We start from the raw sequence: 13,802 nt of genomic DNA, 5'->3' as shown, positions 1-13,802 counted from the left end.
GGTGCGCATGAGGGACGGAGACGAGTGGAAGACCGCCTTTAAGACCAGGTTCGGCCTTTTTGAGTACCTCGTCATGCCGTTCGGTCTGTGCAACGCCCCGGCAGCCTTTCAGTACTTTTTGAATGAGGTATTCAGAGAGGAGTTGGATATCTACGTGGTCGTATATATCGACGACATCCTCATCTATTCGTCCAGTGTGGAGGAGCACGTACACCACGTCAAAGCCGTGCTCCAAAAGCTGAGGGAAAACATGCTGTTTTGTAAACTCAGCAAGTGTGACTTCCACGTCACATCCGTGGAATTCCTCGGAGTGATGCTGAGTCCAGAGGGACAGGAGATGGCAGAACGAAAGATCAAGGCGGTGAAAGAATGGCCGGTGCCCCAAAGCGTGAAGGACGTCCAAAGTTTCATTGGCTTCGCCAACTTTTACAGGCGGTTTATAGATGGATTTTCAGGATTGGTGGCCCCAATCACACAGCTACTGAGGAAGTCCAAGGAGTTTGTCTGGTCCCCTGAAGCGAACAAAGCCTTTGAGGCCCTGAAAAGCGCCTTTGGTAAGGCACCGGTGTTGGCTCACCCCGATCCGGATCTCCCCTACGTAGTGGAAGCGGACGCATCGCATGTGGCGCTGGGGGCTATCTTGTCCCAACGCAACCACGACACAGGGGTGCTTCATCCGGTTGCGTACATGTCCCGCAAACTCAACGACGCCGAACGCAACTACCATATTGCGGAGAAGGAGCTTCTCGCAATCAAGGACGCCTTCACCGAATGGAGGCATTGGTTGATGGGGGCAAGACATGTGGTATCGGTGTACACGGACCATCGGAACCTACAGTTCATGACGGCCACAAGACACCTTTCTCCCAGACAGCTGCGGTGGATGATCTTCTTTGCGGGGTTCAACTTCCGCATCACATATCGTCCGGGGACGGAAAACCGGAAGGCGGACGCCCTGTCCCGTCAATCTGCAGTTAAGGAACCATTGCCTGCGACCGAGCATTCCATCATTTCCCCGAGGATGGTATTGGGGGTTATCCAACCGGATACTTTCCTGAGGGGAATAAAGAGAGGGATCAGGTCATTCGCATGGCGGAGGTGGCTCCTCAGTCACAGAGAATGGCAGCTGAAGGACGGGATACCCCTGAAGGGCAGGTGCCTATTGATACCCACGCCTAGGCTAAGGAAACAAGCATTCATCTGGTGCCATGACTCTCCATGCGCAGGTCATTTGGGCTTTGAAAAAACGGTGGCTAGCATGGGACGGCATTTCTGGTGGCCAACCATGAGAGTGGATGTCAGGAGGTGGGGACAGGAGTGTCCTACGTGTGCTACCATGAAGGCCGACCATGGCCGAACCCAAGGGCTCTTACATCCACTTCCGACCCCGGATAGACCATGGGATAGCATATCACTGGACTTCGTGGTGGGCCTACCGGTAGACCAGGGGATGACGGCAATACTGGTGGTGGTGGATTACTTGACGAAAATGGGGCACTTCATCCCCTGCAAGAGAGTCCCTACGGCCGGGGAATTGGCGTCACTACTCCTAAAGAATGTGGTACGACTGCATGGATTATCTGGGGTGATCGTGTCGGACCGGGGGTCGCAGTTTACTGCGCAATTCTGGAAGACTTGGTGCACTGCGCTGCATGTTAAGACCGCCCTGTCCACCAGCTACCACCCTCAAACGGACGGCCAAACCGAGCGCCTGAACCAAACGCTCAAACAGTATCTGCGATGTTTTGTGGACCAGGGCAGGGAAGAATGGGTCGACTTGCTATGGGTTGCAGAGATCGCCTATAACAACGCCACTCACAGCTCCACACAGTCATCTCCGTTCTATAGCAACTATGGCCAACATCCCAGGTTCTTGCCATTTCTACATCCGTTCAGAGAGGACAGGATTCCCGCCACAGCGGACAGGGTGGCACACATAAAAGACACGTTGACGCACTCAAGGGCTGTCCTAATAGAGGCCAAGAGAAGATACAAGGCTGCGGCAGACAGGAAGAGAAGGCCCGGGCCACTGTACCGCACTGGAGACTACGTCTGGATATCCACAAGAAACATGAGGTTTCGAAAGAACAGTGTGTTCCATCCCAAGTACATGGGCCCCTATCGAATTACCAAGTGTATGGGTCCCGTGAACGTGAAGGTGTGCTTGCCCCAGTCATTGCGGATACACCCTGTCTTTCATGTATCATTGCTCAAACCAGCACCCTCCAAGCCGTCTGGGACACCTAGGCCGGTATGCGTGGAGTCGGAGGTGGAGTATGAAGTGTCGGGCATACGGGCGTCCCAATGGCGCAGGGGGAAGCTGTGGTACCTGGTTGCGTGGAAAGGCTATGGCCCGGAGGAGCAGTCATGGGAACCGGCTGAAGGGGTTCATGCTCCGCGCTTGGTCTCCTTGTTCCATCGGCGTTTTCCTGCCAGCGCTGGACCCGTGGGGAGCCGCTGAGAGGGAGGATGTACTGTCAAGAATTCCTGTCATGCAAGGGGAGGAAAACGGTAACCAGCGAAAACGGACTACATCTCCCAGGATGCTTAGCGGTTGAGAGGTTATGTAAACAGGAGAGCTGTTACATAACTCAAGGAAAACACGCCCTTATGTAAAACAGGAGAGCTGTTACATAACTCAAGGAAAACACGCCCTTATGTAAACAGGAGAGCTGTTACATCACTCAAAGAAAACACGCCCTTATGTAAACAGGAGAGCTGTTACATAACTCAAGGAAAACACGCCCTTATGTAAACAGGAGAGCTGTTACATAACTCAAGGAAAACAACGCCCTATAAAGGGAGGAACCGGGAGGTACAACGCTGTCGGATATTGTGTTTACAACCGACGTACCTGCTTAGTGAAGAGCAGTGTTCAGGAGTGGTGCTCCAGTAAGGCAAGAACGGAGGTAGGTCGAGTCGTTACTCCCTGGGCCGTGTCTTGCCCCATCGTCACCTGTGAAGGACCCGGAAGCTCTACCGGATAACCATTGAGCTTCGCTTTTTGACTCGGCTGAGTCAAAGCGCAGTGGCGCTTTTGCTGGTTGGAGTCGTAACTCCCAGCCCGACCAGAGATACAGGGACTGCCAGCTGTAACGCACACCAGGAGGTGTTTGCCGCGTTACAGACTCGGAAGTCCACAGGATCGATCGAGCGGCTGCTCTCGGTTCAGTCTTCTTTGCTTGTGATTGGGGTATCGGTGACGCATCACCAGGAGGTGACTCCGCGTCCCGGTGCAGTCTGAGGAAGAGGTTGAGCGGCTGCTCCCTTCAGGTAGAGACCCCGGCTGGGTGTTTCCCTGACTCCTCGATTCTCCCCAACACTCTTCGTGCCCCTCACAGCCTACCGATTGGCATTGTCGGCCATTTCATTTCTGCCCTCTGTTGGCATACGCCGGGATCGGCGTATATGCAGAGGACGGTTAGGACCATCCGTGCTGTGGGCTGGTAACGTACTTAGCCTGGAGGATTCCAGTGACTATAACCTTTGTTTATTCCTTGTATTATTTTTGCCTTCATTAAAATAACTAAACCTTCACAAGTGGTTGCGTTCTCATTATCGTGTCTGTTAAACGATCCTGAGACGTTCAGGACGTTACAATATCCCAGAGGCATATGAGCTGTGCAGACTCCATCTAGCTGACCACAAACTGCCACGTGCATCCAGGAGGGGTCTAAAGGTGCATTTGCATTGGGTAGATTATTTATCCTTCAAGAAAGCTAATTGCCCAGCCACCTGCAAAAGATTCCTCCTCGGGTTTCCAGAGATACGAGTTTCACCAACTGTGGTCCCCAATTTGTTCTTGCCTCTGCCAAAGTCAGGAACGTCCAGGCTCCACTCACAGATCTAGACTGGTCCCTGCACAGCAGGACAGAGACCTATTAGACCTCCTACTGACCGCGGCAGTTAAACTGGTCCTGTCCAACTGGAAGGATACTGCTAGGACATCATACAAAGGCTGGTTCAAGTGGGTGACGTACCTCAGAGGAGCAGATAGCATTGCCCTGCAAATCTCACCCTGGAGACCAGCCACTAGGGGGATGTGGAAGTCACTAGACAAGTATCTGGACTCCTACAAACCTCCGTGAACTCACTTGAGGTCCCCTGGGGGGGGGGGGGGGGGGGGGGGCAGGGGGCGGAATTCACACAGGAATACAAACCCAGACTAGGCTCATAGCGATAGAACACTTTTTGTACCCTATCTCTACTCTCTCTCTCCTATCTTCTCTCTTTTTGCTATCCTGTCTGTAATTTTCCAGCAAGTCAACGTAGAGGGGCTCAGCTAAACATGTACACCACAGTACCTGTAATTACTGCAACACCACCTATGTTTAGCTGGAACCCCATAATGGAAATTCGAATGTAGCGGTTTGTAAAAATTAATAAAATACTTTGAAATCTACAGCTCTAGACTGGACCCAGAGGGACTGGTACTCCAGTATGCTGCCTCAGGGCATCAGTCTCCGGCTTTGTCACCTCTTCAGGAGCACATGCTCCACCAACAGCAGGGCAGAGTTCTGCACTCGAACTTTCACCTTTATGTGTGGAGCTTGAGCAAATTCAATCTGCCCATTGAAGTAGTGTATGCTATCTTGGCTGCTCACCTCCTGTCCACAGATTTGATCCATTATGAACTTTGTGCTAAGTGAGTGACCTGATGTAAACACTGTCTGGTTGATTCACTGCAGGCTAAACTTTCTATGTTCTTCTGTTTGCCCTGACTTTGGCCTGGCAAAGAGGAAGAAAGACTTTACAGTGTGACCCCAAGAGATCCACATTTTTCTAATAGTGCTCGAGCTATGGAGCCCCAAGTGGATGACCAACTTTTAGTTTCTCTGGTGCGAAACAGGGTCAGATAGTTGCATAGAAATGTGCAATGCCTTGGCCAAGAAGAAGCCTCTTGAGGATCTTCAGGCCTGTTGTACCAAAGCTATGGTTGCCACGGTGGCCTTGTACAGGGGCATTCCTGTATCGAATAGCTATCAGGTGGCCACACCTTCAGAAGTATTACACTGTCTTGACTCTCCGGTCTGCAGTGATGGCCTTTGCCCTTTCTTCAGACCCTCCATCATTTAGAGGTACTGTTTGATATTATTTAAAAGTATTCATCAGAAGGGCTCTTTTTGGTGGATGCTCACTCGAACAACAGATTCTTTACTGACCTGCTGTTATCCCGTTCTGCGGAGTTGCCTTTAAGGTGTTAATAAGGTAGATTTTTAAGTTGTAGTTTGCAAACTGTTATGATTCTCAGTCTGTTACTGATGCTCTGCATCTTAAGGCCTTGGTTCTACCCAACATCAGCATGCAGCGTTGGCGCCTAATACAGCTTCACGCTTTTGCTTCCAGAGGTGGAACAAGGCTGCCACTATGTCCGATGCCACCACCTGCCGGCACATGAGAGAAATAGTTTCCAGGTCCAATCTGCTGATTCTAGGAAATTCAAAAGAGGACAAAAATGTGGTTGAGTTATCCACCAGAAAGTGTTACATGAGGTACATACTTTCGTCTTGCACCTCACTTTGTTATCAACTGGCAAACAAAGCCTTGCCAGGCAAACCCGGAGTTCATTCCATGATGGGAACGCAGCAACTACTGCTTGGTTAAGAAACGTCCCTATATCAGACACTGGTAAAGCAGCTACATGGAAGTCTATTTATAGCTCAACAGGTATTTGCTTAGATTTGGACCTTAAGATTGATACAATAGTATATGACAGGCTTCTCTCAAAAACCTCTGATTAAAATGTCCTTGGCTGGTACTTGAAATATCTTTATTCCACAGGGATGTGGAATTCCTATAGCCCGACGCCCGGGACATATTGTTTGGGGTCAAGGGCAACAAGTTTTCATGTGTATTTTGTCCTTGTGACAAGTAGGCCCGACCCCCTATAGCACAAACCCTTTGGCTTCCAGTTTACAGTGCCACATTATGGATCAAGGAAGGGCATTGTCTGCAGTTAAGGTAATATGTGAATCCATGGGTTAACACTGTTCAAACCTGTATTTATGGTTCAATAATGCAAAGCCTTTATTATTAGGGTGAGCACTAAAAGTAAATGTTGTAAGTTCGGCCTGAACTACTGGCGGTGTTTCCAGTATAAACGTGTACACATGTTTTCAAAGTTTAGTAATATGAGGCTATGTGTAATGCTCCCAGAAACGCTCTCTGATCATATGCAACTATTTGCAGAAGCTTGACAGCAACAGTGATGATTCTTTGCTCTCAAAATAAAATGTTCACAAAAAATGCAAGTAGGAAAACACATTTTGCTAAACTACTGTAAGATTTTAGGTACCATATCTTTGCAGCATCACTTAGTAACATGTTGTTGTATGCTTGTATTTCCCAAAAATATTCATAATGGAAAATTAGTGTAACCAGTTAAAATACGATTGTGGGAAACAAAAATAAACAAGCATTGGCAAAGCCAGTAGGTCTGAAGTTGGCGGACAGGCCTTTGGTTTTGTCAATGCGTGACTTGTTTTGGGCATGGTTTTTATAAAACCTTATTGGTGTGGGAGTTGCAGGGCCCTCACCATTCTAATAAGCATTGGCAAAAGCAAAAATTGGTTTTCGTCTCAAAAAGCACACATTGCCACAGCAGTTCCAAGAACTGAACAAAACTACTTTGTGTGCCAATATGCTCTTTGTAAAAGAGCAGAATATTGCCACTCACAGTGTAGGCAGCTGATAGACCGAGAGAGAGAGAGGGAGAGAGAGAGAGGAGAGAGAGAGAGAGAGAGAGAGAGAGAGAGAGAAGGAGAGAGAGAGAGAAGGAGAGAGAGAAGGAGAGAGAGAGAGAAGGAGAGAGAAGGAGAGAGAAGGAGAGAGAGAAGGAGAGAGAGAAGGAGAGAGAGAAGGAGAGAGAGAAGGAGAGAGAGAAGGAGAGAGAGAGAGAGAGAGAGAGAGAGAGAGAGAGAGACAGAGAGACAGAGAGAGAGAGAGAGAGAGAGACACACACAATTTTATTAAACACAAAAAAGGTCATGGTTAACCCCAGGCTTAATTAGAGGCCCAATTATTAAAGAAAGTCTCAAAAGTGCAACCATGGTATATATCCTTGCATTAAGTGCATATATACAGTTTACATGAATTCACAAGAATTTAGAGAAGTAGGCCAAGAAAGAAATAGTACACTGCATTTTAGCATGAGCAAATATGCATGTGTAGTTTGCTCATGTGAAAATCTGAATGTTTCAAGTTCACTTTCCCTCCACCCACTTTTTCCCCAACCCCGGAAGAAGTTTTACATCTGCCACTGTCAGGAGTACATTTCCAAATTTTTTGAGTAAGGCAAAAAAGAATAGAAAGGAGTTGGTAAAAAACGTTAAAACATGCAAGTTAGTAGGTTTGCACAGACTCAAAAGGGCATTCCAATCCTTGAACTATTGCTTACCACTATCTTCAGCCCTAGAATATAGACCTGCAGAAACGTATCAACATAAGAGAATTGCTAGTATTCAAACCCTACTATGGTACGAGCCCTGGCATAATTTGAGAGGCTTTATCAGAACTCTTACATAATGAGATCGCTGCCTTAATTTGTCGCCGCATTACATGGCACAAAAGGGACAAGTGGATTTTGTTATAGGACAAGTAGATTTATGAAGCAACCTGCCCCATGGACAAGTAGATATTTTATTAAATTCCACACCCTTGATTCCATCCCCATTTAAATCTAAGGACCATGGGTTGTTTTATGAAAAAACAGCTATTCTATTCTGCATTTGTTACCATCAATAAAGTCCTATGATGCAGAACTTTCAATCCTAGTTCTGCATTGAAGGAATCTGTTGAGGTAATGAACATCCCTCCTGCTTCCCCGCTCTCGGCATTTCAACAGCATAATATGAAAGCAGTGGTCTAGCAGTAATTTAGCATTTGATGGACTGTTTGCCCGATTCTAGTGCCAAAAAGTACCTAAAACAGCACTGTCTCACATGCAAATAACATTTCTTTCTACAGTTATGCATTCTCAAATTGCATACCATCTCAAAAAGTCTCCTCTATAAATTGCTCAAGCCCTGCATGACAAACTGACCTGCACTTAAAACTTCCAAATTTTGCCTCTTCTGTTGGTGGCATTCTTCTTCCTTTCCATCTCAACATTCCTTCTCTCTATGATCAAAGCCTATACCAACTCACTTGTATGTTTACTCCAATTTCTATTATTGTATTTCTGCAAATTGCCCACACTTCATTTCACAGATCAAAACCTTTTTTTTTTTTAAAGTCATATCCAGCAGCCTAACAATGTCTTACTACCTTTCGCTTGTCAATTTTATCAACCATCTGCATGGCGTCACATCCTCCTCCAGCCCCCACTAAGGGGCACAATTAGATCCTATTAATTTATTTTACCACAAAACAACTGGAGGAAACGCATGAAATTGTTTCCTTAGGAGCCCAAGACTAATCCAACTAAGCAATGCTAACCACTAACCTTGGGTTCTAGAGCAGCGTGCTGCTTGGAGTGAAGCACTTAAGTGCCTCATCCGCGGTAGTAAGCACTACATAATGCAATTACAGTATGGTACATAAAATGTTGACAGAATTCAGTGCAATTACACATTCAGTGAGCCAAAGATGGGGAGAAGGAAAACAGACAGAGCAAATGGGACACTAGGGAATGGCAGTGAGTAACAGACACGAAAATGGAATGACTCATTCCCTTTCTCCATCCTGTATTTAAATGAAAAATGAACAGTGAGAAAAGAAAATAAGAGGAACAATGAGGATTTGAGTGGCAGACAGAAGGATAGGCAAAGGAAATGAGAAGGACAGAGGTAGGGAGAGAAGCATTAAGACAGAGAGAGAGGCACAAAATGATTCAGCTAATGCACATTGCATTATAGGCTGCACCATAAAAATAAATGTATCAACAATGTCTAAGCAGATCTGAATTACAGACACTGATCAGGGCCGACTTTGGGGAAATAAAGGCATACAAGGAGAAAACAGATAAGTGCAATTACACCTTTATTAAGTTAAAATGACAGAAGAAGAAAGACCAAGAGAAACCTTTCTAGGATGATGCAGTGAAGATATGTAGATACAAATGGAGTGAACTGAGTAGTAACAGTTGATGGCAAGAGGTATTGAGAGAGGTGGAAAGGGACAAAGAGTAAAAGGGGGTGAAATAGTATGAGAAAACAAGACAGCTGAAATCAAGAAAATTGGAGCTATAGAGTGTGGGAAAGTAGCAGTATCGGAGAGAGAGTGAAAGGATTTCAGCGAGGCACAGAAAGCAAACTTAACATGCATCACAAAACACCTTTGACAGGTTATAAGAGTATTAATTTGTTCGCCTTCAAATACCTTATAATTCAGTATCTAGCAAGACCTTAAACAGCATCATTTTTTGTTTTACTTGCATTACCATCACCCTACAAATTAGCCTACATCTAATACTTTTTTTAAAAGCAAAACGTTCTTCTCGGTCTTAAAACCCATGTCGTTTCACACTGTCTCTGCAAATTAGAGGAAATGGCAAAAAATTAGTACACACTGATTTTCAAATGTTAATGGTGTATAGACACCACAAATCTCGTGCAATTACACAATCAGTGAGCCAAAGAGATGGTAGGGGTAAGCAGACAGACAGTGAAGGGAATTACTGGGGATATGTGTGAGGGGTATTGGAATCAAGTAAGTAGTAATAGTTGGATGAAAAAATGGAACAAGAAACAAAGTGAGAGCAAGAGACAGCATTGGGGACAGGGAGAAAGAAGGACAGGCAGAGTCACTCAGAGAGATGGGGGGTTTGAGAAGCACAGTGGGAGCAAGACAGTCAGAGAGGCACTGTGTGTACGTTAAAACATTGGACTCGCCTCTAGCAAAGTATTTTAATCATAAGCTAATATTTCGTTTAACAATGAATAAGCAGATAAAAACTAATAGCAGAAATAGTGTCATTTTTGAGTGAGGAGGTGACAGACTAAAATAATGACCCACTCAGTTCAATCATGACTTGAGCCAAAGAGAAGGGAGAGACATAGGTAGAGAGAGACTCATTTGAACTAAGAGATGCTGGTTTTTGACTAAAAGTACACTACAGCCTGCTAACCAGGCCCTAGTGCCAATGATCGCACCCTAAATCGGATACATGTGGATTTGTAGCCCCAATTGGCAAGGACTTTAACCCCCTTATAAGGCCCTGGTAAATGGTACCAGTGGTACCCACGGCATTGGAGTTTAAGGGGTCATCAGGGACTGTGGCACTGTTTGTGCCACCCTCATTAATCCAGGTAAACAGATAAAAGCAGTCCTTCCACTGCAGACTGCATGAGCAGCGCTAACTGCTCGAACAGGACTGTGGTTTCAACCATTTGTGGCAACGTCGAAGCACTGGTTTCAATACATGCCAGCCCCCCCCCCCCCCTCTCCAAAGGAAGGACCAGGAGGCAGGGTGCATTATATTGAAAAGTGCGGAACTATAAGTGCACGCGTCTATCTCCCTACAGTAGCCTCTTACCATTAAGGACTACTATAAGTGATCAGATGGGCATTGGATAACATGGGCTGGCATCCAGGAGGTTGCCAGTTCCATCATGGTCCCACTGAAATAGGTTATGTTGTGTATCAAACAATTTGTCTCTTCACCCCAGACATGTTTCCCAGGTCAGATTTGATTTGACATGCATCCAGGTGGCTATCTTAGAAGTCGCCCACCTGGTTGCCTCAGTCTTTCCTGTACCATGGGTGACGGCCCACAGCTGCTGCCACCAAGACAGGAATCTGAGCCCCTGACAGGATGACTGAACACTCACAGGAGTCAGAAACAAAGACCTGGCTGGGAAGGAGGCAGCACCTCCCCACTGACAGGTTGGCTAGTGAAGTATCACATCAAGGTGGTGAGCTTCCAAACTCACACCACCTCTTATATGTATCCAGGCTGCCTCTCAAAGGAGGAAACAACCATCCCCCTGACCCTAGGCACATTTGCACCCAAGTAGGGGAGATAATTATGTAGTCAGGCGGTATACACCCACCAGAAGGCTAGCCACACCCTTAGGGTGGGCTACCTGGTCCGTACAGCCTACGGTTTCAGTCATTTTTACAAGTGGCAGAACAGAGGGTTCTAGGTAGCAAAGGTGGAACACACCTGCGGATGCGGTCACCTCAGGGGAGGATAAGCCACTGGGGCTAGAAGACCATTGGCTACTTGCACCCACACCCCTAAATCTAGGATTTAAGGGGCACCTCTGGCACCAGAACCTCAGTTCAGATTCAAATTGCAACAGAGGACAAAGAAGAGACCAGAGTCTGTGACTACAGGGCCTGCACAAAGCAAATTCAAATAGAAAAGAACTTAAAACTTCACCTTCTCCAGTCTTGCTTTGAGAATATGGAATGCTCTTCCTCCTGAAATCAGATCTAACCCTTTGACTTCCTCATTCTAAAAACAAGTCAAAGGGTTACTTTTGAACATCTAACTGCAACAATAGACCTGAAGCAACCAGAACTAACTTATTTCTACAAGTATACTTCTATAAGGCTACTATGTCACTAGAGATATTATAACAAATTGAGTCCTCTACAGGGTGTAAAGTGAATATTCTGCAGTGGATGTTTTTTACTATACCAGCGCCAAGGCAGTGCAAGTCACCAATTTAAAAATAATCTCTTTTTATAGTAAATGGTTGTTATAGCACTCACCTGCTTAATTTCACAAACGTTATCCTGGGGGTCGAGCCAAAATGTTTTAGATGCAACAATAGAAATGGGCACTGGCTGCAAACATTTACTTGCAGATATGCAAGGGTGTTCTGGCAAGATATTTTTTCAGAAATCAGTTTGAAACTTGGGGTGAATATCTCACCAGATGCACATGGAGCACTGTTTGGGTTATTGGTCCATGTAGGAGATATACCCATTTCTATGTTTGTGGCCAGATCACTGATTTTAGCCAACTGTAAATCGGATAAGGCTCCTGCCTTTTCCCAGTGGATGAATAAAGTACATGCTTTGAATTATTGTATGTAAAACATGCAGGGTACCTACAAAAAAATAGTTAAAATGTGGTAAAACTGGGAGAAGCAGATATGAATTTTGCAATGAATACTATGAGGTTGTTGGGGAAAGAGGGGGTTGGTGCAAGGATCTAATGTTTTTTTTAATCTTGTGTATATATGATGTGCTTTGTTAATGTTTTTAGCTTTGTAAACCACTAATGAATATTTATTGATCGCGCTGCATCGATATGAATAAAAAAAATACAACACTGGTCTCCCATTCAACAATGCAATTTTTTGTTACTTTATATGTACTACACAGTTAGTCACTCTTTCGCATTTTTGCATGTTAACTTCTTTTATGTTAAGTATTTACACCTTTGCCTGCTTATCGCATCTGCTTCTATGTACAGCGTTGTGAAAACCTTAAAAGTCTGGTTCACGCTATATAAAACTTTTCAAATAAATAAAATATATAAAGGTGCAATACTCGGCACCTTTGGCAACCACCTTGGGACTGCAACTCGTCTGGACCAAAGACTGGTTGAACCAGACGGAGGGACACCTTTAAGAGCCAATAGTAAGTAAGTAAAATCTTTATTCGGTTATAAAGCTTGAATAACCATAAAAGTACATAAAACACGTATTAGACACACAGAGCGCTAGGGCACTTTTCCAAAAGCTCATTGTAACTTCTACATTACAGTACCGATCTGGACATTTTATAAATTTCTTTTGAGGTGCCCTTTACCTTGAATTAACACAATTTACTTCATCCAAGATTTACTCTGTGTTTAAAAATACACTTTAAAAAAGTACTAACATTTTTTGAAATCAGTACATTGTTCAAAAATTGCAAGTGTAGCATAGCAGGGCGACAGCTTCTCAGGCCAAGAGTTCTCTGCAAGGGAATTAGCCATAATTTACGATGTGCTGTATAATATTTACAAAACAAAACGGTGTGCATCGTTGATTATTCGGACATTTCGTCACAGGGGCACACCGTTAAGCGCTCATCCCAACTGTGTCTTCTAGGAAAAGCTACAAGCCTATGAAATGAGTTCAGTCTAAATCGTACCAGCAAGAAACGCTCAAAGTGTGACTCAACATAGGTCAAATAGGGTTCCATATCCAAAGTGGTCATTACTGCCAAGGAATGTTGGACTGAAGGATTATTTATCTCCTTGCTCAGCCGCAATTCTTCCATATGGGTCAGAGCCCTTAGTTTTAAATCTTTCTTTGAGATCTCAGCAATTAACTCGGGATTTGAATAATATTTGTCCAACCCCAGGTCTGCAAGAAGATTTTTCACATATAGCAACCACTCAGTTTTCCTCACGTATTCCAAAGACATACAATCTGCCACTATCTCTTTTGTAAATGAGTTTTTTGTTGACGTCCATATGCGGCGCCACAACAAAAGGGGTTGGATTTTTGCCAGGTCTTCAATATGGGGCATTCCAAGTTCTGCGTGACAGGCAAAAGTGGATACTCGCTTGGGTACCGCCAGGAGGAATCTCATAAATATGTTCTCTGCTACCTGTAATACATTGGTATTTTTGTGCCCCCACAACCCCGCCCCGTAAAGTGCGATAGAATGACACTTTGCTTTATAGATACGGAGCAACTCTACTGGTGGCCTCTTTCCTAAGTTCTGAGAGAATTTTATAAGAGCAATTATTGCTCGCAGAAGTTGGTGTTTGCGGGCTTCAATGGCCGCTTTCCAGTTGAGTTTTTCGTCAATCATTATCCAAAGGTAAGGGTATTGGGTAGTCAGATCTAGTCTCTCTTTGTCAAGGAAAGTGGTCCTTCCCCCTTTCTTTCCCTTGCCTGCCACCATTACATATG

Source organism: Triturus cristatus, chromosome 12 (assembly GCF_964204655.1).
Source record: "Triturus cristatus chromosome 12, aTriCri1.1, whole genome shotgun sequence".
Classification (NCBI taxonomy): Eukaryota; Metazoa; Chordata; class Amphibia; order Caudata; family Salamandridae; genus Triturus; species Triturus cristatus.
The sequence above is the reverse complement of the archived record's forward strand: the minus strand, read 5'-3'. Positions refer to the sequence as shown.